The 22,757-nt window shown below is 34.9% G+C and overlaps 1 protein-coding gene and 1 non-coding gene across 4 annotated transcripts in view; one reads left to right on the forward strand and one right to left on the reverse strand.

Annotated features, from left to right (window-relative positions):
- Window positions 1–22,757, forward strand: part of LOC111515782 (tyrosine-protein kinase-like otk) — a 226,507-nt gene that overhangs the window by 24,148 nt on the left and 179,602 nt on the right. The gene's annotated exons all lie outside the window — the stretch shown is intronic.
- TRNAG-GCC (transfer RNA glycine (anticodon GCC)) lies at window positions 5,308–5,378 on the reverse strand. Its single transcript has one exon. It is a non-coding gene; the product is annotated as a tRNA-Gly (tRNA).

The raw sequence follows: 22,757 nt of genomic DNA on the forward strand, positions 1-22,757 counted from the left end.
GTCGAGTGTGAATAGGTGTGAGCCACAATAAACCCTTGCGGGTGCGGTGGAGGGTCGTATAGACCTAACCTAACTAAGTCTAGTCGTAGCTCATAAAATCGAAATTACTATTATTCGGTTTATGTTTGGTCGTAGTACTCAAAAGCAAATCACCTGTTTCGAAACTACAAGTTCTTATACTTCTACGTACTGACTCAATACCATTATCATGGAACTCCAAGAGAGTATTTTGAATATAGCAGGCGTTCACTCAGTTTACAAGAACACGCGAGGTATATCAGACATTACTTTAATCAAACCAAATATCCCATTTCGCCATTTCGCATTTTCAGCAGATATGCGATTTCTTTCAAACTAATTGAAAGCTTTCAGCGGATTTTCCCTCATGTCCATATTCCTTTATTACGTTTCTTCCTCTGCGATTTACCTCCTCCAATGTAGATTGCGTATTTCCATTACCAAATGAGACTAAGCAAATACAATTCTCCAAACGAATTCAATCGGATGGCTGTGTGAGAGTTGGATATTTTTGTTTTAGTTTCGTCTCGCGCTGTTTCAATAATATACATCCCTCGTTTCAGGGTGGTAACACGGGAGGGTTTCTGTTTAGTTCGAGAATGTATAGCTCCTCGAAGGAATTAGAGTTTATTGCAATTACCTCGCAGTTAAATTATATTCTTTGGTATTCACAGTAATGAGACTTTTTTTATTCAAAATTTGCATTTCACGATTTGATCTCTACAGACTTTATTTGAAAAATATATCACAACATGTTTCCCTAGCACAGTAGCTTTGTCCAGTGATTTGAATATTCAAATCAAGTGATTTGAATATTCAAATCACTTGACAAAGCTAGTGTGCTAGAGAAACATGTGATATATTGTGCTAGTGAAACATGTGATATATTTTTCAAATAAAGTTTGAGGAGATCAAATCGTAAAGTGTAGTTTTTGAAATTACTATGGATCTTGATAATAATAACGTTTATTTACACTGAAAAAATATACAAATACATATTACAAAAGTTACATACAATGCTGGTGTAGAATAAACTAGTTACCCACAAAAATCATAGATTGCGCATGACGTGTTTCATTTATCTAGTATTCCATGTTATGATCTCTATATGTATTAATATACCGAAAACTTATGTAATACATTGATATAACTGAAATTTGTTATATGAATATATATATGTATACATATATATATATATATATATATATATATATATATATATATATATATATATATACATACATATATATGTATATATATATATATATATATATATATATATATATATATATATATATATATATGTTCATCCGTTGTGTACTATTCGATAGTCGACGTTTCGCCATCATCTCAGATGACATTATCAAGACGAGTTACTGCTTCGCTTCGAGAGGTGTAACTGATGTTAGGTTCTTCTTGTGGTGTTTTTATATGGTTTCGCTTGCGTAAGTTGTATGGATTTGTTACCTGTTTTTCCACCTGAGGGTTGTTGATGGCTTTTGGCGGTTCTCCTACCTGTTTTTCTCATATTCTCATCATATTCTACCATCCGTGAAAACCTACATTGTAATATGTATGTATATATATATATATATATATATATATATATATATATATATATATATATATATATATATATATATATATATAGATATATATATATATATATATAAGTTCAGTGTTTGTCAAATTCAACTTATTTTTTTGACAAAAATTGAAAAAGTGCATTTCTAGATCGAATTTAACAAAAAGTTACTTGAAAAAGTTGTGTCTACGGTAATTTCATACCCATATGCCAAATTTTATGCAACTAGGATAAAGTTAATGTTTTGCTTATTTTTGACACATATCCCCTTTGTTTTAAAAAACAAGTTCGGTTAATTGTCATCAATTCATGTATACATAACAAACTCATCATGGAGTTTAACTTTTCTGATAAATTTTTACTCATACGGACATTTTTAGAGAGAAATTAAAAATGTGCATTAAACATTTTAACTTGACTGATGCAAAGTTTCAATCACTTGGCTATTTTCTTAAACAAACGTCAGTACCTTCAATTTTGAAAAAGCAGACACAACTCATAAACTGCAATAAGTATTAATAAAATTACTAGAGTTGAAATTACATTGAAATTTCAATATTCAGTATTTACAGATTATTTATAAACACTAACTAGGGCGGGAAGGATGCTTAATCACGTTGAATAAAATTTTCAAATAGGTCTTGACAAACAAAATGCATGCCATGGTAGTATTAAGTTGTTGATTTACTTGTCAAATTTTTAACAGTTATTGTTGCAATAATGTTGTCTCTTCAGGAAATAATAGAAATAGTTTTAATATGTGGTGAGAATACACCATTTCGGCAAGTAGCTAACATTTTTAATGAACGACATCCAGGAAAAAATGTTCAACATACTACTGTGTCAAGGATAATGTCGAAATTCAAAGAAATAGGATCCGTAGCAAATAAATTTAAGAAAAAGTACACTCCAAGTAAATACGATGGTGAGGCCCAACTTAACATTTGTTTAAAAGTTATTGAACACGGGCAAACGAGCATAACCGATATTATAAAAAATATCGATTACAAGAGAGAAAGTGTTAGAAAAATTCTATTAAAGAATAAATTTTGGCCTCACAAGCTAAAATTTAGTAACACATTAAAAGAACGAGATTCTGATGAAAATAGCCAAGTGATTGAAACTTTGCACCAGTCATGTTAAAATTTTTATAGCAAATTTTTAATTTCTTTCTAAAAATGTCCGTATACGTAAAAATGTATCAGAAAAATTAAACTCCATGATGAGTTTGTTATGTATACATGAATTGATGACAATTAACCGAACTTGTTTTTTAAAATAAAGGGGATATCTGTCAAAAATAAGCAAAACGTTAACTTTATCCTAGTTGCATAAAATTTGGCATATGGATATAAAATTGCCGTAGAAACAACTTTTTCAAGTAACTTTTTGTTAAATTCAATCTAGAAATGCACTTTTTCATTTTTTTTCAAAAAAAATTTGAATTTGACAAACACTGAACTTCAGTGGGTCGCAGTTGGCCGCATCATTTTAAGTTAAATTTAAAGCACAAACAAGTGCCGAAGTTAAACTTCATTGAAACTTTTCGAAAAAAAAGTTTCCCATGTGGTGCGCACTTTAATGGTGACACTATATAGGTGCTTAGTGTTTCTATTCAAAAATTACAATGAATGTAAAGAAGATAAAGAAAAAAAGAAAGGAATAAAAAATCAATTTTTCTCCCATTTATAATTCATACCTATGAGCTTAGAATTTCAATCCTTTATCCATATATTATAAAGCTTGATAAAATGAATATAATGAAAAAATTATTAGAGAAAAGAAATTATTAAAAAAATTAAATTAATTTGATGTCCCCTTGAACCACATATTTTACCTAACAAAAAAGGTAACATATTCTTTCAACTCAACTATTATTCGGATCAATCGAATTACGAATATCCATTCTATTTGAACCAAGCAAATAGTTTTTCACTTTGGTCCTGTTGTGCTATTGATTCCTTATTTAATATCAGTTGGCAGGGTATTGAATAATCTTCTGCAAGGTAAGTAACGGCCCAATCAATCAGAAAAAAAATGATACTTTTTTTGAATGGTTATATTTGATTGATGATAGATAGAAAAATGTGCTGAAACCGTTTTTAAACACATTAAAATTGTAGACGTTATAAACAAATTGGTATATAAAAAAAGGTACTTGAGTTTTTCCAAATATTTAAAAAATTATAAAGAATTGAGAAATTGAAAAAAAAAAGATCCTAAAATAGGTGGAAATTTCCAAAAAAGTCCCACCTTCCGAAACACAATCTCTATTATTTATAATTTTATTAACGCCGAAAATAGGCCTACGCGGGTGAATTTGGGGATGTTGACGCGACATCTGATGTGTGTACGTCACAAAGAATATTCTCCTTTACCTACTAAATATTAGTTTGAAAGTGGTTGACAATGTTTCGTGGGGCATTTCATCAGTTCGGACTTCCATTGACTAATATGATATAAATTGATTTGAACTCAGTGAAAAAATCTACAAAAAATTAAAAAAGATTAGCTGAAAAATAATAATTATATTAAACCAAAAAAACTGTGATAAATGGACTTATTCATCGACAGCCAGCTGAAGCTGACCGTTTGGCGGGAGTTGGTAGTGTTCCGCTTGATTAGAGGTTTCCATATGTTGCGTATCTCTACGCTAGCTTGGCTAAATGCGTTGTTGGACAACACCCTATGCGGTTTCTTTGAATGTGTTCCTCCTTGTGGATGATTTCAGCTTGAGCCCACTTGATGTTATGTTGATGAGTCCAAACTGCATGCTCTGCTATTCCTGATTTGCTGGTTTCTCCTCCTTGAGTGTCCTTCTTGTGCTTGGCAATGCGAATATTCATTGGCCTCTCAGTTTCACCGATATAGGATTTTCCGCTCTCACAGGGTATCCGGTAAATGCAATTCTTGGAATCGCAGTCCGCGTTTGGTGGCCTGGTTTTTGTGAGGCTGCTACGGATAATGTTCCCAGATCTGAAGCAGGTTCTGATGTTATACTTGGACCAAATCCTTCTCATCCTTTCCGACAATTATCTGATGTAGGGAAGTACAACATATTAAAATAGTGTGATCTTAGTAAGTACACTGATAAAACATTTTTGGAAAAACTGTTTTGTGGTCTTCAATGATACAAGTCAATTAAAATGTCGTTGATCAATCAATAACCTTGCCTTTTCAGTAATTCATTCAATTTTTTTCCAACGAGAATAATTTTTTATGGTATTTAGAATACACCCAAATTTTTATGAATTTTCAAATTATTTATTGTGAGGTACTCTTGTGAGTCTACCGAAAAAGTGGTAACCCATTTGTTTACTCTCGACATACTTCGATATGGGGCTTTATAGTCCAATGATTGATAGCGGCATTGAATAGTACCGCTTCGATGTCAACAGGATGATTTTTATGATGTTTTTCGAATAGTCAGATAAGGAAGGCCGCTTTCATCTAGTCGGAAACATATCAGTCAATATTGGTATTGTTATATGTTTATCGCCACATAATTTATATGACTCCTTGTGATGTTATTGCTCCACATTATTGAACAAATACAAGGTGCTTCAGAACTAGACGGTGGCATATTCGAAAATTGGTTGTTATAAAAATAGTTAAAATTTAAGTATTTCGATAAAATTGTTTTATACGTCTAATCTGTTATAGGTTAGCATATTTTTTCAAAAACATTTAAAAATAAAAAAAGATGCATCGGCCGGGAATCGAACCCGGGCCGCCCGCGTGGCAGGCGAGCATTCTACCACTGAACCACCGATGCTATGAAAATTCTATTTGTGTATCGTACTTTTGTTAGTTTATAACCTTACACAATATGAAAAAGTTTAAGCAATAGAGAATGTTTTGAAGTGTGAAGTGAAGAGCAAACTGTAAAGTAATGACTACGAATTGTTTTATTTATGTAATATAATGGAAATTCTGTGCTATCACTAATAATAGGAAGCGTTGTCAAGAGCTATTACACTATTCGCATCCAAATTTGGGATCAATGTGTTTTCAAACCATTCCTCAGAAATATTAGCTTCCATGTTCTTATGATAGTCAGTATAGCAGTTCTCAATTTTTTCTAACATAAATTCAAATAATTCAGAACCCATCCTTTACTCCCTCTGCAATGCACAATGATAGTCGCGATCCTTTGTTTGCAGGCATGTTAGGCGTACACATTCTCGAATCATCAGTCCACCCTTTCGTAACTATGTCGTGACTGTCATACCAAATTTCGTCCAAATAGAAAATTTGCCGTTGTTCTTGTTAGTTATTGGTTATAAGTATTTGTTACGAATTCCACTATTTTTCTGATTTCCATAACTGTTTGACGTTTGTTTATTATTTTAAATCTAAATCCTAGTTTCTTTATCCAGTTCTGAAGAGTTTTGTCACAGCAGCTCACGTTATGGCCGGAAGTATTCAATTTCTTTCGTATGATTTCAGTTGTAGGAATCTCATTGCTTTTGTAACAGTCGTATATTGTTTTTTTCAATGATTTTATCAGATGAACATCTAAAGGTTTTGGTAATCCCGTATCATATCACGTCTTTACGTACAGTTGAGAAAGGAATTTCGGTCAAATCTGATGTTGCTTGTTTGTTTCCCTCGAAACCAAACTTGAGATGTAGATTCTTATATACATTGAAACATCATACTCTATGTGTTTCAATATTCAAATGCATCTGAATCTTATTCACTGGTATCTCTTTTTCGTATTGGAATCACTACACTGGAAAAATTCTGCGTTGTTATCACACCCGTAATTACTATTAGTACTTGTCCAAGGACGCCACATTTCAAACAAATAACAAAAATTTTAAGTAATTATAACTGCACCAATATCGAATTTCAACACTCAAATCGCGATCAGTTCCTGAACTGAACATTGACAACACGACGGTTCGCATTCTATTCGTCACCGTAACATGACTTGAAATTTAATTTTATAACTCTTCAGCCAATCATAAAACTCGGTTAGTAAAAATCATCCAATACGAGCCGCCAATTCTTCAGTCCATGTGGACTAGTTGGCAGCGGCTTTATTTCTCTGTATTGTTTTTTTTGGCCTTTGAGAACGCCGACACTTCAAGTATGCACAATACCAGTTACTTCGACTATTCCAACGGAATTGTTAGATGTTTCATTACTTGGTAGGTTCAGTGTTACGGTAATAATTTTAAAGTTACCAAAATTGTTATTGTTGAAATTCGTTTTCGCCCCGTATTTTCTAAACAAAGCGCCCTATCAAAAATCATCAAAGGAAAAAATATCCTTAGAATAATCCAAGGAATAGTCCCTTAATTTTTTGCCGCATGTTCAATAAACACGCGGTATTTTAGATATGTTAGTAAACTTGAGAATAGTGTTAATAATGACCACTGTATTCTTTCTTTTGTGATTCTTCCTTTTGTGATTGTGTAGATGTAATTTGATTTGAAATTAAATCTAAATATCTTGTGTTAATAGAAACAGTTTAACCAGTGAATTACTAGCTTCACTATAGATAAAACATTTCAAAGGCTACTGGACTTTTTTGTCGAAGTTTCCAAATGCCACCTTTCCGGAAAGATTATCATCAGCACGTTAAGCTTCGTAAAATAGGGTTGGACGGCTGCTGTTTACGATTATACGATATTGCAGATACACTTATTTTTTATCTGGATATTTTCTCGTGCTGGAAATTGCTTCTGGGACACTTTACGCTCGATGCTGTATCTTTGTATTACCGTTCATCCGCAGTACTTTAGGGCGGAAAAATTCAGGTGGAACGTGTTGCCGGGTGGAGTTTCAAGATTATTTTCCTCTTTGATGGCGTGAAAAAGGTTCATAGACGAATTGAAGTGCTCTCAAACTGAGAGCAGTGTAAGTCGATCTTTTGAGAAACCATTATATTGTTATAATGGTAGAATAGTATATGGTACAACAAACGTAGAAAAACGACATATTTCTCACTAGCGCAGAAGTTTGTTGGCACGAGCCGAAGGCGAGTGAGAAATATGTCATTTTCTCACGCATTGTACACTGTACTTTTTCTACGTTGCGTTGTTTTTAAGTATTGAAAATTAAAATACATATACATATAATAATACTTGTATGTCATTAACTAATTTTTATATTTTATTTGAAATAGTAATTAACAGTTATATTTGAACAATTTTGTAAAGTATTTCCTGCGTAGGAACATGTTTTCGGTAATTGAAATATTAACTGCGGTCGAAGTTGAAGTTGATGGGGAAACACTGAGCTTCCACAGCATTGTTGTGTTCAGGTTCTAATGACGCTGGAGGTTGAATGGATTCTACTATACTTTTTGAAATTTTCATTTTGTTAGATATGGAGTTGTCGATATAAGATTCAGCAACATTGCTGGATTTCCAACCCCCATGGCGTTTTAAAGTTAAAAGATCTGTCCGTGCATTAACTAAAATAGTCGCAGATGACCTTCGAAAACAGTGGCCAGTATATACAGCGTGACTCACGATCGATGGTAGGTTAGACGTTTCTGGAAAACACGAAGCATGATTTTTCTGAAAATTTCACCTCTCACATTTACTTACCTGTTCTATCGATCTAGAATATTTTCAGCATTGCGGCATTGCCACTTCTATCAAAAAGTCCTAGCAACTATATTTTTTTAAATGGAACACCCCGTTTTAATACTTTTTTGTTAATAATGTCCTATACCTATCTCTATCTGTTTTCGAGATAAAAAATAAATTGTGCTAAATATGGTCCAAAACATAGCCTTAATTGAAATCAAGTACATCAGTACTCTCAATTCATGAAAAGTTGATATTTTGATAATAGTTTGGACAAACTTGAAATATTCAAATGACACCAAGAAATCGACTCCATATCATACAGGGTGTGCTAAAATTACTATTATTTCCATTGTGCATAAAAGTAGTCGAAAGTTCATTTTTTCAAATGAAACCCCCTGTATATTACTCGATAAATTGAAAAATGGTGAAAAATGCTTCACGATGATATACATGTCCCTATACCTACATCGTCAAGTTTTCTTAATAAAGCCGTTTTTGTGGAAAAATAGTTATTCACGTTTTACCTACAAGTGTTGAAAGTGGCATTTTATTTTGTGAGTGGGGATTATTGCAAAACGACCGTCAGCAAGTGGAGCAAACTCACGAGCAAAATAAAATCACTTTTAACAAATGTATCATACAAATTTTTTTGTATAACGTTACTGCTGATAATAAAAAAATTATAGGGTCCATAGGATTTGAACACACGATCTTTGGATTACAAGTATTACATAAGGGGGGAGGGAGAATATCTGGTGATATTCACCATTAACGAAATTATATCGGTCTTCTAATCAGGGGTTTGTTCTTACCTGAAAGTTATAATAAGAAAAATATTTAACGTGCTCTAGTGACTCCCCTTATCAACTATAATCCTGAAAACTAAAACACAAACTTTGCCTAGCTTGGGGGTAGGTTCTCTGTATAGCGGGTTCTGATATCATAAATAATTCCAAGTGAATCAAGCGAACCTGACTCATGAATTCGCCTTATTTATTATTGATTTTAGATCAATGAACATGAACATTTGAGATAGTACTCAAGGGAGATCTCACTTGCGTCTCACATTAGAATAATCAACGACATAAGCATATACAATTTCTTCTAACTCTTTCGTAGCACAACCCCATACAAATTATAATGATATTCTATTATTATACAATTAAAAAAAAAATAAATAAATAAGGAATTCAAAATAATTGTCTTATTGGCTAGACTTATCTGTTTCTGTCCAATATGAAAGTAGTGGATCTAATGTTTCTATTCAGGGTGGTGAGTCGGGATAAAAAGTCAGATCTCCTGGACTGGAACCGATCTATTCAGGGATGATCGTCTGGAGCGCAGGATAACACCTACCCATCAGGACTCGTTCCGGGTAACAAAGATGACTTGAGTCAAGGGTAGTAGGCCCCAAACAATCTAGGGGTGGAAGAACAAGCCCTAGGAGAAAACATCAATGAAAAAAATAATAAGGATTTTCGACCACCCAGAAGTAGAAGAAAAAAAAATAAGAAAATTCAACTTACGTGGAAGAAGGGTGGCTTGAAACGTAGCTGTCCTACGCAAGGACAGAAGACAAAGTGCCGGTAAACACAAAAAAATATCCGACTAAGTCGATAGCTAGAGGAGTAAAAAAAAAACAACTCAACGGAATGATTCCAACAGGAACTGTAAATCCATTCACCAATTACTTCCTCAGCACAAATTTTACGTCTTGAGAATTTATCCTCAAATTAGAGAAGAGCAAAACAAAGTTAAACTCGAGACGACATCGGCACAAGTGATATTTCCACCTAAATCAAGTAGGATGTGTTTTTTTCATTTTTTTGTTTTCTTTCCTTTTAGTTCAGTATATTTATAAAGAAATAGTCCCTTAGAATAGATAACCCATATGGCAGGTATGTGTTTAATAAGTGGTATTGATTTTTCTGAAGTCTCTCTTTACATAAAGCAATGATGGAACCAAAACAATTGTATTTGAATTATGAAACTTTGGAACACGTAACATCCCCCATCAACCCCCAGGAGAATTGCTCCGTAATTCTCCTTTAACATAATGGGATAACCTAAACTATTCGTCATCAGATTCAGAGTCAGGAGGTTTTGCTTTTAAATCTTTCACATGCCATAATCCTTTCGGGCGATCATCTTTGTCGGCTAACTCATATGTAGTTGGGCTCAATTTATTTTTAACCTTAAAGGGTCCTACGAATTTTGGGGCCAGCTTTGCAGTGAAGTTATTTGTGGCATCCGACAGAACAAAATTTCTTCTGTACACCCAGTCACCAATTGTATAACTAACTGGACGATGCCTCATATTGTAACGATTCTTTGAACCCTTATGGGCCTTGGCGATTCGTTTTTGTACATCCTGATAGACCTGAACAATCTGTTGTGAACGTAACAGTAAGTCCTGTGGGGTACTGGTTGCAAAATCTGGAGACGTATGGAGGTCGCCAGAACCAACGTACTCCCTAGAAAAATTTATAAAATATGGAGTTAGTCCAGTGGTTTCATGAGTAAGTAAGATTATGTAACCACACCAAACTATGGTGGTCAGTAATGACCTTAAAATTATACCCTTCAAGATATGGTCGTAACTTTTCACATGCGTAAATGACGGCAAGTAATTCTCGCTCTGTGGTGGAGTAGTTTTTTTCGCTTCTAGAAAGAGACCGAGATATGTAACAAATCACATGTTCCCCATCATCATGCTCCTGCGAAAGAACCGCACCGATTCCATAAGCGGAAGCATCAGTTTGAACAATAAATGGTTTGGTGAAGTCAGGACAAGTGAGAACTGGGGCGGAAGCCAATGAATTTTTGATAAACTGAAAGGATCGTTCACAATCCTCAGACCAATGCCATTTTTTATGTTTGCATAATAATGCTGTAAGTGGAGCAATCGTTGTAGAAAAGTGTGGTAAAAACCGGCGATACCATGATGCCATCCCAATGATTCTCCTTACTTCGGTAGTATTTGTAGGAGGTTTGATATTCAATATCGCACTAACTTTGTCAGGGTCCACATGCAGCCCATACTTATCCACAACATACCCGAGGTACTTCAACTCGTTCCGGCAAAATTGACATTTTTCTTGAGAGAGCGTCAATCCTGCAGATAATAGTTTTTGGAATATTATCTCTAACACTTCAAGGTGTTTCTCAAACGTTTCGGTAACGACGATAATGTCGTCCAAGTAGACAAATGAATACGGTTCCATTTCTGCACCAAATAAACGATCTACAAGACGTTCCCAAGTGGCAGGGGCGTTTGTCAACCCAAACGGCATTTTCTTAAATTGATACAAACCACGTCCGGGTACTGTGAAGGCAGTTTTATCCCTCGAATCCAAAGCTACTGGAACTTGCCAATATGCCGAGCGAATATCGAGTGAACTCAAGTATTTTGCATTGCGTAACTTATCCAGGATCGTAGCAATGTAAGGAATGGGATAAGCATCTTTTTTCGTGACACGATTCAATGCCCGATAATCTACACAAAATCTCCATTTATCATTACCTTTGGGCACCAAAAGAACTGGTGAAGACCACGCTGAATCGGAGTGCTCAATAATATCATCTCTGAGCATGATTTCAATTTCCTCATCGATACGTTTCTGTACCGCTGGTGAATAACGATAAGGTCTAAGCCTAATTGGTTCCCCTTCCGTAATAATTTTGTGTTCTATCAGATTGGTACAACCAATCTTATTACCCATTAACCCAAAATACTTCTCAGTTAACTCCTTCAGAATTTTTCGTTGGGAAGTTGTCAGTACATCCAGAGCCACTAAAGAATTGACACAAGCAACATCTGGAGGGGAACTCTGAAAGGACCAACAATTTTTCCGTAAGTCGGGGATTATACCCATTTGTAGCCAAAAATCTATACCTAGAATCAAGGTATGAGAAAGATTTGGAATTATCAACAAATTTGTTACAACAACTTTGTCTTGTAATTGAATAGGAACACTGACTGAGCCTAAAACTGAACAGGATTGACTGTTTGCAACGGTACAATTCTCAACGCGAGAAGGTAATAATTTTACTCCTAAATTCTTCAAAATATTCCAACCTGTCATATTCATAAAACTAAAATTTGCTCCTGAATCCAGAAGACCCATGAAGCGTATACCAAAAATGGTTAAATTCAAATAGGGACGGTTATCGCCTTCACACTGTGCAAAAATATACGCAAGAACAGGTTTAAGACATACTATACTATCATTATATGATTTTGGGTCGAATTTCTCCGAACTCATCCTTAGACCCGCGGATGGTTCGGAGTCGCGTTTCCCGAACGGACACAATCATTACATGTACGAGAGGTAACATTTGCTTTCCCACATCTAAAGCAATGCTTCTTGAAGGCTTTAGTACAGTCTCGTTTACGATGGCCTATCTCTCTGCAATTCCAACATACCTCTCGACTAGCGTCTGTAGCAGAACTAGACGAAGCATGCCCTTGAATGGCGCTAACTTGTGGTCTGCGGGGCCTCTGGTACATAAGATCAGGTTCCGCAACTATACTGGGATTAGTGGGAGGTGGGCGCATGCGCATTGTGCGCAATTGCACATCTTCAATGGCTTGAGCAGCTCTTTCTAATTCATCTATTGTTCCTATACAATTGGCGCTATACCCTATAGGGTATAGCGCCAATTGATTCTGAATAACTGGTAAGAGGTTACGTCTGATAATTCTCAGCTGAATTTCTTCACTCGGAGGTTGAGAAAGCTTTCTGAACAAATTTTTCATTTGAGCACTGAAAATTACAGTTTTCTCTTCAGCCCCTTGAGTTCGATTTCGAATATCGCCCCAAACATCTTCTTCATACTCAGAGGACAAATAAGTTGAGCGGAGCTTTGCTTTAAAACTGCTCCAAGAATCAAGGCTATCTCGAATTGCACGATACCACGATAATGCTGTTCCTGAAAACAGGATGACAGCGCTATGAAGAAGCTCTTTTTCTGTTATTCCGCAAGCATAACTGAGCTCTTCAATCCTTTCAATAAAATTTGTTACGCTACCCTGTCCATTGAATCGAACATTCCATTTCGAAATCGTAATGAAACTTCGTGAAAAATCCAACGTGACCGGAGATGGTGTTATATTGAAGTGACTTTCAACGGGTGGCATGGCAAGATCTTGCAACCCCATTCGCCGAACTCTAGGCTCAATTCCTAAAGTAGAATGCAAGTTCTGTTCCGTCTCCCTGAATGGAGTGGCTTGGCCTGCTTTATAAATAGGGCCAACCTGTATCTCACCTTGGGGGACATCCACTATATTCACCTTAGACTGAACACCTGTTACCAACTGTTCGACCGGACATGGTGATCCAGTGGGATCAGATTTTTTTTTCACCTGCTCCCAATGAATCAATAAGAGGAGCATCTAATAAGTGTGACAACATTTCTCTGTTGGAAGTCGGTACTATTACTGGGAGTGTAGGATTAGGTTGGTCTAGAATTGAACCTTGGTTTTCCGGGTTCAGGACTTCTGATAAACTGTTCTGTCTTATTGACTCTTCTAATTGATCAAGGAGTTCCGCGGCCCTTGTTATCATTTGACATTTCAATTCAGTAAAATCTGTCGAAATTACCCGATTCAACCGCCCTATTACATGGAAAATCCGAGTTCGTACTTTCGCATATTCATTCGCTGTATTATTAAAGTCAAAATTTTTCACGATACTATTCAAATCCTCAATTTTAGATTCACAAATTTGAATTTCATTATTTGGGTCTAATCCTTCTACTGAATTGGTCAAAAAATTACCTGATTTCTCTAACTTCAAAAATATTCTCAATCGTTTTCGTTTATCATCGACAGAACCATCACTTACCGCACCTCTTACTAATAGTTCATAAGAAAGTTCATCAGATAATAATCTGTTGATTTCCATATTTCACTGAAAACTAATATTACTCAGATGAAAAAATAACTATATCTCCCGATTTCCCGAAAAAAAAAAAAAAAAAACAACTACCCAAATAACTTCCTGAAACCCCTATTCAATCAAAGGACAAAACGTCCACGAATAAGGTCAGTGAATGCCTTTTGAAACACTTATCACTTCAAGACAAAAATAAAAACATGAAAACGGTAACGATACTTACGAAGTTCCCTGTATTATGAAAAAAAAAATACCTATGGGTGATGTAATGAAGTAATAACTGGCTAGAAAATCGTTATTACTATGTCTAAAAATATTTATTATTATCAAGAGTAATGCAGCTCAATACTCTTCCGAGAACCCCTGTATAAAGGAAAGAAAAAAAAAAACTAAGGTCAGTGATTGCGGATTCGATAACTCTTAAGTATTCAAAATCAAAACCACGGGCAGTTTTGAGACACCTTGTACCATAGAGAATACTTAAATGTGATCTAACGAAAGCACCTGATTTCTGGTCTAAAAATCCCTGTATGTCTGAACATTCCTCAATAACGACAACAAAAATACCTGATTACTCTTTCGATCATCCCTGTAGGTGAGAAAAAAAAATGATACAAATAAGTTTATGGTAACGTGTAACCACCCTGTATATATGCAACTAAGCAATTCTGGAAACATAAATCAGTACTTGACAGCTTCTTTAAATCCAAAAAAAAACAATTTACAAAAAATATATGCGATATCGTTCGACGAACACAAGGCGAAATCACTTTCGAATAAATACACATGAGAAAAAAAATAAGAACCAGCTAGAATTAATTATTGGGCGCCATCTTATTACATAAGGGGGGAGGGAGAATATCTGGTGATATTCACCATTAACGAAATTATATCGGTCTTCTAATCAGGGGTTTGTTCTTACCTGAAAGTTATAATAAGAAAAATATTTAACGTGCTCTAGTGACTCCCCTTATCAACTATAATCCTGAAAACTAAAACACAAACTTTGCCTAGCTTGGGGGTAGGTTCTCTGTATAGCGGGTTCTGATATCATAAATAATTCCAAGTGAATCAAGCGAACCTGACTCATGAATTCGCCTTATTTATTATTGATTTTAGATCAATGAACATGAACATTTGAGATAGTACTCAAGGGAGATCTCACTTGCGTCTCACATTAGAATAATCAACGACATAAGCATATACAATTTCTTCTAACTCTTTCGTAGCACAACCCCATACAAATTATAATGATATTCTATTATTATACAATTAAAAAAAAAAAAATAAATAAATAAGGAATTCAAAATAATTGTCTTATTGGCTAGACTTATCTGTTTCTGTCCAATATGAAAGTAGTGGATCTAATGTTTCTATTCAGGGTGGTGAGTCGGGATAAAAAGTCAGATCTCCTGGACTGGAACCGATCTATTCAGGGATGATCGTCTGGAGCGCAGGATAACACCTACCCATCAGGACTCGTTCCGGGTAACAAAGATGACTTGAGTCAAGGGTAGTAGGCCCCAAACAATCTAGGGGTGGAAGAACAAGCCCTAGGAGAAAACATCAATGAAAAAAATAATAAGGATTTTCGACCACCCAGAAGTAGAAGAAAAAAAAATAAGAAAATTCAACTTCGTCATCGTCAGTAACTTCACAGGGATTTGCAATAGCACGAACTGCATGTGTGAACTTTTCTAAATGATTTTTTGGTAGGTGTTCTGATTGAAGTGTTTCTATCAAAGAGATTTTCAATAACAGTTGTACAAAAAATAATTTTTAAAGAATTTGATTTCTAGGTAGCCGTGGAAATATCAAGCTTATGACAGTTTGGTGACTTTTATAAGTAATTGATAAATGGTTATTGACGGTGTTTCAAAAAATCGCCAAAAATGAATGCAAATACTGATTATTCGGTAAATTTTCGTTATGTGGACACCCGGCGATTTTGAAAAAATTTTTGACTGTACTTACGTATTTTGATGCGTAGATTACGAATCCGAAAGAAAAAAGCGGCGCTCTCCCTTATTTAAAAAGTTACGGCCCTTCAAAGTTCAGAAAAGGGCAACTTTTCAGCCTTCTTTTTCACTAAATAAACTATATAAAAACACAAGCATTTATTCACTAGGTCACCTTTACACCTTATTCCTCCTTCTTTTCATTCATTCATTTCAGAAAAAAGCGGTTGGTATTTATCTTCGCCTACTATTTCAGATTCGTAACACCCCACCAAAAACCAATTTACGATCTAAAGAATGAAGGTAAAAAAACATTTGAATTACTTCAGGGATATGGACTGCATCAGTCGTACCAACCATATCATTAACCTTAAAAACGTAAAATACAGTGATATGTAACCAAAAAGCAGCTCCGTACATTTTTTAACATTTTTATAAGAAAAATGTTGATTATTGAAGTGAAAAGTGTTAAAGAAGGACGAATAAGGTGTAAAGGTGACCTAGTGAATAAATGCATGTGTTTTTAAATAGTTTATTTAGTGAAAAAGAAGGCTGAAAAGTTGCCCTTTTCTGAACTTTGAAGGGCCGTAACTTTTTAAATAAGGGAGAGCGCCGCTTTTTTCTTTCGGATTCGTAATCTACGCATCAAAATACGTAAGTACAGTCAAAAATTTTTTCAAAATCGCCGGGTGTCCACATAACGAAAATTTACCGAAAATTCAACCAAATGTATCCTGAATTAACACCAATGAACGAGAGGAAGTTTGTAAGATTACAAAATAATTTCCTTAACTATGGCTCCATGTTAAAAGCGCCTTCAACTTTACCAAAACCTGTTACTTCAAATGAGGACAATACTGTTAACGTTTTGGCATATTTTATGCATATCCAGAAGCTTCCATTCGCAGTGCTGAAAAAGATCTAGGTGTATCACATGCTTCAGTACAACAAATTTTGAAAAATCACGGAATGCATCCGTATAAATTTACCAAACTTCAAGCTCTAAAAGCAGAAGACTTCGAACGTAGAATGCATTTTTGTGAATCCCTTTTGATTCATACACAGGATGATCGGGAATTTTTGTCAAAAATAATTTGGAGCGACGAATCAAAATTTACGAGTGATGGTATTTTCAATAGAAGGAATAAACATTTTTGGGCTGATCATAATCCTCATGTTACAAAAGAAATGGGTTTTCAAGAAAAAATTGACCTGAATGTTTTCTGTATTCTGAAGAACAATAAAATTTATAATTATAATGGAAACAAACTGTTTCCATTATAAAGATAGAAATCACTGTTAGAATTCCATGAGTGTTGAAGAGTAATATACAAGAGTCTGTACGTTTTGATTTGCACATATATCTCATGGCTCGTTTTTGCAAAACTAAAATATTTTGAAGTAGATAACCACTTCATTCTCCCCAAAATGGAATTCCATATCTCAAGTGAGATTCCACCAAAGAAAAATAAACAGTCTTAGCTGCTGTTAAACCAAGTTCATTTGCGACTACTCTGACTGCATAACATCCAGAGGACATTTTGTGACACAAGGCATAAATATGTTCTTCAAATTTTAGTTTACTATCGATATGTACTCCTAAAAATTTTAGGCTACTTTTGTTCTCAATGATGTTACTCCCAATGGATATATTGTCAAGTTCGCATCTGAAAGTTACTATATTAGTTTTCGAAATATTTAGAGAAAGACGATTTGAATCACACCAATTTTTCACTGTCATCATATCGTTGGATATGATTTTAGTTGAATCGTTTGCATTGTCCGATTGCCAAAAAATAGTAGTATCGTCTGCAAATAGTGTGAATTTCCCTGAAATATTTATACTTGTCAAATCGTTGACGTAGATGAGGAACAATGTTGGCCCTAGTATGGAACCCTGAGGTACACCCTTATGTATTTTTCCAATTTCTGAGCGGAGGTTTGTTTCCACCATCTGGCTACGACCTGACAAATATGAGCTGGACCAGCTCAGTATCACTCCTCTGAAACCGTAAAGGAAGCTTCCTCAGCAGTATTTCGTGATCCACACAGTCGAAAGCCTTCGAGAAATCGCAAAATACTGCAGCAGCAACCTCGCCACTATTGATTCCAGTATAAACTTTTTCCATGAGTGAGAAAATTGCATCATTAGTGCCTTTACCACTTTGACTCAGACGTTTCCTGGTTGCCCCACCAAACCTTTTTTTTCAGGTTCAGTTATTGGCTCAGGAGTTGGAGAGTTGAGAAGCTCTCGCTCCTGATCTAAATTTACAGGGAGGTCAGCTGGAGTCGTAAACTCGACATCCAGCTCCTCTGTAGACTTGCTCCTGATCTAAGTTTACAAGGAGGTTATTTGGAGTCGTAAGCTCGACATCCATCTTCTATATAGACTCAGCGTCAGAAATAAATTTTGAGTTTACTCTGTCCATAAAAGTCACACGAGTAGTTAGGGAAAGAACGTCAATCACGGCAGAGCCCCGCATTACCGTGACAAGGCGATGCTACGACGAGAGGCCTTAGGATTGAGCGGTTGGGATGCCATTCAGTTAGGGAATAACATAACCACAAGTGATTCTGTCATTCTCGTATCCAGCTGGGCTACGTGGAAGCAGGAATCCGATGGCCAGTTTGCTCAACACCCACATCTCAAGCCAATGCACTCGCCAAAAACAGCAGGCACAGTGGTTCAGGCAGTGAAAGATGAACAAGGACGGCCAACCCGCTTTCAATATTGGTAACTTGAAGAGAAATATTTTCGAAACTTTCAAATACAGTACCGAACGTTTTACATACAAGACGAGAACATATTTTGAAGTTTCAACTGGCCGCTTGCTACGATATCAAGAGCATTTTCCACCAGCCCAATCTCCCCTACTTTTCTACTCGGTTCAACAAACTTGACCCATCATACATTGTGGCATTGTGGGAAAGATCATCGGAGTGTAACAACAATGAGCTTCGTTGTTTTAATGAATCTAGGAAACAAGACGGCTTTTCTGATACGAATTTTGAGTAAAATTCATATCCCGGATGTCGTTGAACGCCGACGAAATACATTTTGCCCGCTTTTCAGACAAAACATTTTCGATACATGGAAAGTGGAGATTTGATCATTAGAAAGTGGTTTTCATTATACCTACTTGATAAAGTAGTATATACTACGTGTCTCACAGCCAACCCCAACTTATTTATTTGACGAGTTAAACACCCAGTTGCTCTGCAGCAAATAATCGGCATCAAATTTTCTTTTAGGAAAAACATCATTTACGATTCACGATGGAAAAAAACTCAAAGTCGTCTCCATCAATCAGTACATGTTTCGAACCTGTATAGGTTCATCATCAGCTTATTTTTAAAAAAGTCTACAATAAGAAAAGAACATAACAATAGTTATTACTATGAAGTATGAAAATACTCACCTGGAGAAGAAAATTTTATAATGGAGGAAAAAATTATCACATTGTGACCAATTATTCATTGGTAACAATGACATATTGATAGTAATGTATTTTTTTTCGTAACATGAAGGAAGTTTATAACATTCTAGCTATAAATGACTGAAATATGGGAACTTAAAGCCTTTATACCCACTAATTAACATCAAAATCATAAAACGCCACATGAAAACGAATTCTAATGAAAGAGATCCGAACTGAATTGGATAAGAAAGGAGAATCAACTGTCAAAAATATATAAAGAAATGAAGTCGAGATGACATGGAACAGTGACAAGAGACCTGCAAACACAGAACACAACAAAAGAAGAAATATTTATTATTGATATTTATTATTTAGGAGCTTTAGCAATATATTGCAATAACTAGCCAAGATTCTTGAGTTTACTAGTATATTAAAGCCACATCAACATTTTTCGTGTATATGTGAATTACATATTTTTTATAAATATTTCAGTACTTAACAATTATCACAGGGGTCACAAAATATTATTGATGTTCCACATCTGCCAACCGTCCAGTGACGAATCACAAAATTTTCAACTATTGTGGTTTCTTCAACCCGAAAACCATACAAGGTACAGAAATTATCCTTTGATAAGTTGTATACTATAAATTAGTCGAAGAGGTCAGTATGTTTTTTTCGTGAAGTGGATAGCGTTGTAATTCTCATGAATGTTACATGGTTGCATACAGAATTAAAATATCTTTCAAATAAGGTGTCATACTGGTTGTTATGAAGAAATACGTCCCACTGAAAACTAATATTGGCATATTTCACAATCTCAATACCAAGATTTAAGGAGTGCCGCTATTATTTAGCCACAATGGAGAATGTTTCTCAATTTGGGTTTTTACACCAAATGCAAGTTTGAACAAAATAAAGTTGAGTTCAATTCATGAGTTTTTCTAATTCACTTCGAAATGTATTCAAATTGATGTTTCAAATATTGGGTTTTAATTTTTAAAGGGATTTGTTTCTAATTCACATATTGGCAACAGCGCCTATATCAAGTTGAAATAATTTATAGGTACCTAGATATTCAACTTTAAAAAAAGGAGAATTATCTTTATAAATCAACAATTGAGGCAAAATATAAATTATAATTCAATACCACCTCCACAAGTCACATAAACAACAGTTGTTTTGTTATTTATTTATATAAAGGAAGATAGGTTAGGTCATATGTCACAGAATGTCTCGGAACTCGCAACATAAGTAAACAGAACAGCACGCCTCTGAATTATGTCATCTTTGTTTGTCTCATACAGGTAACAGATTCATTGTCCTTTATTAGCTATAACCGATGTTGCCAAATGGTGAAATAGAAACGAATCCCTTTAAATGTTGAATGCCTTATTTCATTTCTCTTTTTTAAATATTCAAATATTTTTTTAAAGAAAAAGGTTAAAATGATAAGTTTAAAATGCCTTGTTTTAGAGCTCTTTTATGAAAACTACTTGATTTTCGTCAGGAGGAACATTCCCCATTTCAGATAACATTATAAAGTGAATGATATCCGAAATTGTGGCTGAAATTTTTAGTAACGGTTATACAACAAACGCCCTAGCGGAGTTTTTTGACTGTTTCTAATGGAATGAATTCAAGACGAAACAGTCTTTGTAATTTTGTGTTTTTTGTTATTTCAATTCAATCCCACCAGCAAAAAGCCCTCAACGTTGCCCATTGTGTTCACTTTCTTTAGGATTTCAACTATTCTAATTAATAGCCTTACAAAAACGCTGCTACATCATCGAATTCTATCCGGATTAAAGCGTACGATGAAATCGAATACAAAAACGTAAAAATATCGGTCGGTCGTCTGGACCCGTTTTTACTCATAACGAAATTGGATTCCATCAATGCAGATATTCGGCGGTCCAAACTTTGCAATGGTAAATTTACAAATAAACGACCAAAATAGACCCGGTTTTTAGGTGAATAACGATGCGGCCGCTCTGTGTCGTTCAAAACCGTGGATTTGATGGTTTCTGTCTCCAGTCGCATTCGATTGTTTTGTATTTTTTGCCTAACGAGACTTGGATTTTTGGTTGTTTCTTTTCGCGGTCGATCTGTTCACTTGTCAAGTAACGCATAACTATCATTTTTAATCTCCTCCGAAATAAACCGTGTACCTGTGGAATCAGTGCCGGATTAGCCACGTAGCAAGAGTAGCAAATGCTACGGGCCCCGCGACTCGAGGGGCCCCGCAGTCCAACACCTGTCTGACCGTAAAAAATATCAATTTAGATAGGAGTGTAAAAATATTTTGCTAAGCTATGCTTCACTGCCACGTGAAAATCTATAACTAGATTTCGTCACGTTAAATCTTATCTGACATTAATCATTTACATTTATATTGAATAAAAATATATTTATTAGATAGATAATTAATTAATTGACACGTTTTCAAGTCGATAAATTAACACCTTCATGTAAAAACTTTTAACATTAATGTCTATGGTGTTGGAAACACTACAACTCCCAATAATTTTTTTTTCGTAATACTCTTGAGCAGATCCCTTTGAAAATTGTGTTTCGTTACTTTTCGGTTTAATTATAATCGATTACTATATAAGGTAATATTTTTTTACGCGCAAATATTAGGGCGTGTTCGGGCCATGAAACTAAACAACTTTTCACAATGAACTTATGTCGAAAAATTGAAACGAATTTTTGGTCTTCCATACAAAATTGCCGATCAGCTGATTAATTTCCTATGAAAAAAACAAAATTTTACGACCTATGTTTCATGGCCCGAACACACCTTAGATAATATCTAATTTATTTCGAGAAAAAGACGAACTGTTTATTTTTTTAACTCGGTCATGATCTCTGTTTGCTTGATTTATTATAAAATATAGACTAATTTCATGAATGAATATAGCTGACCTGTTTTTGAATCGATTATAATCGATTCAATAATTATCATATCGATCATGTTTCGAGATTATTGAGAGCTAGTGACAGTACTTTGCCTATTAATTTAGAGCAAGATGTTTCATTGTAGGTATATTACCTACCACGAGAAACGTTGGTATCAAATCAAAATATACAACAATAATTTAAAATTTTACCACATTTCCAAAGTTGAGCGCTGGCCGCACCAAAAGTTATGCGTTGTTCTACTTGCACTGCACTACACGCAAGTTGGTAGCACTGCAAAACTAACAGGGGAATTCCCTGATATTGTCATCGAACGAGTTAGTCGTAACAACCCAATGAAATGAAATAGGATTCTATCAACTATCAAACAATAATAAAATGCTGTACATTTACGTTTGGCACAACATAAA

The sequence above is a fragment of the Leptinotarsa decemlineata genome, unplaced genomic scaffold, assembly GCF_025532065.1.
Source record: "Leptinotarsa decemlineata unplaced genomic scaffold, Ldec_3_MD MMD2_tig00026328_RagTag_RagTag, whole genome shotgun sequence".
Taxonomy (NCBI): Eukaryota; Metazoa; Arthropoda; class Insecta; order Coleoptera; family Chrysomelidae; genus Leptinotarsa; species Leptinotarsa decemlineata.